Source organism: Ovis aries, chromosome 2 (genome assembly GCF_016772045.2).
Source record: "Ovis aries strain OAR_USU_Benz2616 breed Rambouillet chromosome 2, ARS-UI_Ramb_v3.0, whole genome shotgun sequence".
NCBI classification, from domain to species: Eukaryota; Metazoa; Chordata; class Mammalia; order Artiodactyla; family Bovidae; genus Ovis; species Ovis aries.
This window is the reverse complement of record NC_056055.1, coordinates 229,560,623-229,566,547: the sequence shown is the minus strand read 5'-3', so window position 1 is coordinate 229,566,547 and position 5,925 is coordinate 229,560,623.

The window sequence follows — 5,925 nt, the reverse complement described above, 5'->3', positions numbered from 1 at the left end:
AGAGGCCGTTGGCCGAGCGCACGGAGGCGCCCGGGCAAATCACCGGCCGGAGACGCCCGCAGCGGGCGGGGAGAGAAAGAGAGACGCGAGAACGCCCGGGACTGGTCCCTTCCGGGAGCTGTAGTTGAGACAGGTTCGTGGTCATGTGACGCGAGGAAGGGCGGACGTAAGACCCACGCAGAGGAGCGGGGCTGTACGACGGCGATTCCGCGACATCTTTGTTGTGGGCAAAGTGCGTCCACCGCATATCGTGTTTAAAAGGTAAACCTTCGGTAGCTAGTTAAATAATTAGTTTTCAGGACTGTCCGCATCAAAATCAGGACTGGGGTGAGGCCTAATAATCTGCATATTTCGCCCGCTCTGCAAGTGATTCTTAAACACTATACTCCAATTTTGACGATTTTTCAAGCCCTCTGTGTCTTCCTTAACAGTGATCCCTACCCTGACCTGCTTTACTAACCCTTAAAGGTAAGGATCTCGGAAAAGAAGTTAGGTTTCACAGTAGTTAGAAGCCCTGTTTAGTTTCCAAGAACTGTTTGCTGTCTAACCATTTAAAGTGAAAGTGAAGTCGCTCAGTCGTGTCCGATTCTTTGGGACCCCATGGACTGTAGCCCGCGAGACTCTTCCATCCATGGGATTTTTCAGGCAAGAATACTGGAGTGAGTTGCCGTTTCCTTCTCCAGGGATCTTCCCCACCCAGGAATTCAACCGGGGTCTCCTGCACTGCAGGCAGACAACCATATAACCACTAACTTTCTAGGAGAAAGTCAGTACCTTGTTCGTCAACACTGGAGAGGACTGAAGCCAATTCAAGGAATACATTTGTATTCTTCGATGTTAACAGCTAAAGATACGCATGAGTATGTACTTCTCTAGAGTCTAAAGATACTCTAGAGATGTTCAGTTCAGTTCAGACACAGTTGTGTCCGACTCTTTTCAACCCCAAGGACTGCAGCATGCCAGCCATCCCTGTCCATCACCAACTCTCAGAGTTTGCTCAAACTCATGTCCATCAAGTTGGTGATGCCATCCAACCATCTCATCCTCTGTGGTTCCCTTGTCTTCCTGCCTTCAATCTTTCCAGCATCAGGGTCTTTTCAAATGAGTCAGTTCTTCGCATCAGGTGGCCCAAGTATTGGAGTTTCAGCTTCACCATCAGTCCTTCCAATGAATATTCAGGACTGATTTTTCTTTAGGGTGGACTGGTTGGCTCTCCTTGCAGTCCAAGGGACTTTCAAGAGTCTTCTCCAACATCACAGTTCAAAAGCATCAATTCTTCGGAGTTCAGCTTTCTTTATAGTCCAACTCTCACATCCATACATGACTACTGGAAAAACCATAGCTTTGACTAAACAGACCTTCGTTGGCAAAGTAATGTCTCTGCTTTTGAATATGCTGTCCAGGTTGTTCATAGCTTTTCTTCCAAGGAGCAAGCGTCTTTTAATTTCATGACTGCAGTCACCATCGGCAGTGATTTTGAAGCCCCCCAAGATAAAGTCTGTCACTGTTTCTATTGTTTCCCCATCTATTTGTCATGAAGTGATGGGACGGGATGCCATGATCTTAGTTTTCTGAATGTTGAATGTTGGTAACATCTAGAAATGTTACCATTCTTTAAAACAACTTAGGAAATACTCTGAGAATTTCCTTCTTGGGCCCCTTTTTAATACTGACAAATCATCCTTTAAGTGCAGATGATCTTAGGAATGATCAGCTATTCCAAATCAACCTTTTGGGTGGAATTTAGATACCAAGCTAAATAAGCTATGACCAAAACCTTTAGAACTGAGGGTCTTGCTGCTCCACTAGTATCTTTCTACTTCTTAGTACTTACAATCTGGTTCTTACTCCTGTCCACTCCCCACCAAGGAAACTGAAATAAGTTTCAAATGAAGGTTGTGATCCTGTAATATTGAATCTTCCATATTACCATCTGTATGATAGTTCTACTCTTTGGCTCAAAGTCTTCAATGGGTCTCTAATACCAACCAATGATGTACAAGTTCACCATGGTGTTCTAAACTCTAACATGACCCTCACCTTCTGCCATGCCACTCCATTTACTACATGTGTGAATGATATATATGTATATAGTCTTGATCATTGATTGTTCTCTGAGAGTGAGTGAGTGAGTGAAGTCGCTCAGTCGTATCCGACTCTTAGTGACCCCGTGGACTGCAGCCTACCAGGCTCCTCTGTCCATGGGATTCTCCAGGCAAGAGTACTGAAGTGGGATGCCATTGCCTTCTCTGAGATTACTTCATGCTTTTCTAACTATTGATACTTACCTTTATCTATTTCTGCCACTTATAATGCCATCCTGCCTCTGATCAACTTCTGTTTCTTGAAATTCTAACTAACCTTGAAAGACCACTTAAAATATCCACTTTTGTGATTTTATAAGGCCTCCAACTTATGAACCATTGTTTACTCTTACAGTACTTGTCACATTCTGTTGCATATTATAATTATCTATGTATTTGCTTTATTTTCTCCTACCAGATGATAAGTTCCATGTTTGAGACCAAGGTCTATATCTTACTCATCTCACTGCTTTCATGGAGCAACCACATTGAGCATGTTGTAGGTCTTGGGTATAAAGTAATGAGATCTATTTCCTTATTTGACTGATAAATTGCAGTTAAGGATAAGTCCAAAGCAATAGTTATAAAAAGGTTTTGAGCTGTGTTATCATTTTTAGAAACACCTTAGTCTCCGAAAACCTAGAGAGGGTAGTATTTATCTGAATGGTTAAATTGAGCCTGGTCTGAGGAGGCCTTGCAAATAGCTGAGAAAAGAAGAGAAGCAAAAGGCAAAGGAGAAAAGGAAAGATATGCCCATCTGAACACACAGTTCCAAAGAATAGTGAGGAGAGATAAGAAAGCCTTCCTAAGTGAACATGCAAAGAAATACGGGAAAACAATAGAATGGGAAAAACTAGAGATCTCTTCAAGAAAATTAGAGATATCAAGGTACATTTCATGCAAAGATGGGCACAATAAAGGACAGAAACAGTATGGACCTAACAGAAGCAGAAGAGATTAAGAAGAGGTGGCAAGAATACACAGAAGAACTATGCAAAAAAAGATCTTAATGACCCGAATAACCACAATGGTGTGATCAGTCACCTAGAGTCAGACATCCTGGAGTGCAAAGTCAAGTGGGCCTTAAGAAGCACCACTGTGAACAAAGCTAGTGGAGATGATAGAATTCCAGCTGAGCTAATTCAAATCCTAAAAGATGATACTGTGAAAGTGCTGCACTCAATATGCCAACAAATTTGGAAAACTCAGCAGTGGCCAAAGGACTAGAAAAGGTAAGTATTCATTCAAGTCCCAAAGAAGGGTAATGCCAAAGAATGTTCAAACTACCACACAATTGTACTCATTTCACGTGCTAGCAAGGTAATGCTCAAAATCCTTCAAGCTAGGCTTCAGTAGTCTGTGAACCGAGAACTTCCAGATGTACAAGCTGGATTTAGAAAAGGCAGGAGTCAGAGATCAAATTGCCAACATCTGTCAGATCATAGAAAAAGCAAGAGAGTTCCAGAAAAACGTCTACTTCTGCCTTATTGACTACACTAAAGCCTTCAACTGTGCGGATCACAACAACTTGGAAAGTTCTTTAAGAGATGGGAATACCAGACCACCTTACCTGCCTCCTGAGAAATCTGTATGCAGGTCAAGAAGCAACTGTTAGAACTGGACGTGAAACAACAGACTGGTTCCAAATTGGGAAAGGAATACATCAAGGCTGTATACTTTCACCTTGCTTATTTAACTTACATGCAGAGTACATCATGTGAAATACCAGGCTGGCTGAAGCACAAGCTGGAATCAAGATTGCTGGGAGAAATATCAATAACCTCAGATATGCAGATGACACCACCCTTAATGGCAGAAAGTGAAGAGGAACTAAAGAACCTCTTGATGAAAGTGAAAGAGGAGAGTGAAAAAAGCTGGCTTAAAACTCAACATTCAGAAAATGAAGATCATGGCATCAGGTTCCATCACTTCATGGCAGATAGATGGGGAAACAATGGAAACAGTGAGAGACTTTTTTTTCCCTTGGGCTCCAAAATTGCTGCAGATGGTGACTGCAGCCATGAAATTAAAAAACGCTTGCTCCTTGGAAGAAAAGCTGTGACAAACCTAGACAGCATATTAAAAAGCAGAGACATCAGTTGGCCATCAAAGGTCTATGTAGTCAAAGTTATGGTTTTTCCAGTAGTCATGTATGGATGTAAGAGTTGGACAATAAAGAAAGCTGAGTGCTATAGAATGACACTTTTGAACTGTGGTGTTGGAGAAGACTCTTGAGAGTCCCTTGGACTGCAAGGAGATGAAACCAATCAATCCTAAAGGAAATCAACCCTTACTATTCATTGGAAGAACTGATGCTGAAGCTGAAGCTCTAATACTTTGGCTACGTGATGCAAAGAATCGACTCATTGGAAAAGATCCTAATGCTGGGAAAGATTGAAGGCAGGAGGAGAAGGGGACAACAGAAGATGAGGTGGTTGGATGGCATCACTGACTCAATGGACATGAGTTTGAGCAAACTCCAGGAGATGGTGAAGGACAGAGAAGGCTGGCGTGCTGCAGTCCTTGGGGTCGAAAAGAGTCAGACAGAACTGACTGGATGATGTCGATGATGATTCAAAATCAGTTGCTTTGCCTTCTGTGTTTGGTTGTCTTTTAGTTTCCAGTAAGCAGAGCTGGGGTAAGACTAAGGTGAACTAGCCACACTAAGTGCTCTGCAAGTGCTCTGTCAATAAATTACAAGGAATCCCTTAGAGACTGATGAAGACTTTTGTTTCTATAAGACTTTTCTTTCTTATAAACAGGCTTATAAGTAGAGATAATGAACTCAACACAGCATTCATTCTTCTGCTTGTAAAAATAAGTTCATTAAAATGGATTAGTATACTTTTTGATCAAAATGTTTTCTAATTATTTTTTTGGTCCAATTATGAAACTTTCTAAATATTTGGGCAACAATTTTCTTGGTTTTCTTAGAATTATTACTCAGCATCACCATTCATTCTGTGTTTTCATATGATGATATCTTCATTGTCGTTTGACACACCCCAAAAGTTCCTTACCTGTGAGAGTTCAGATTTTTTATTAAGGGCATTCATCTTTACCAATTCTCTACCTTTGAAATTTTATGAATATTTTTCCTTGAATAGGGTGCATTATAAATGGGAAACATCAAAATATAAGATCCATAACTTCTGTAATTTATACCTTTTCCTCTTAATTTATGAAAACTCCTTAAATACCTCAGTAGGAAATGCATAAAGATATGATTAGGCCTTTCACAGGAAAGAAACCCTCAAGTATAAGTGGTAAATGTTCAGCCTTGCTGATAATGAGCAAAATATAAATTGAGACTGGCAAAATTGTGAAAGAACAGCAATGTCCAATATTGGTAAAAGCATAAGGAGATGAATGTTTTCATTACATTGTATTGCTGCAACTAGAAATTCTAGCAGTGTTTCTGGAGAACATGTGTGTGTATGTATATAAAAATATATATATATCTCAAAGGCCTAAGATTGCAACTCCTTTGATTTTTGCAGTTTTCCTCCTAGAGGTTTATCCTGAGGAAACAACTGGACAAATATGAATAAAATGTTCAAAAATACATCCATAATAAAATTAAATGTCAGCCTATTCACTGATTTATGTAGAAAAATCCATATAAATACTGATTAGTTCTTACCTATTGATTTGAAAATATGTCAAGAAAAAAGTCTGAGATGATAATACCTTAATTTTCTTGGATGGGGGTGAGGGGTTAGATCATGGCAATTTTTATATAGACTTCATAATTACTGTTATTTTTTACAATGAACATATACTATTTTTACAATCCAAAACAATTAATTTGTTTATATTTTGAAAAAAATAAGACCAGATA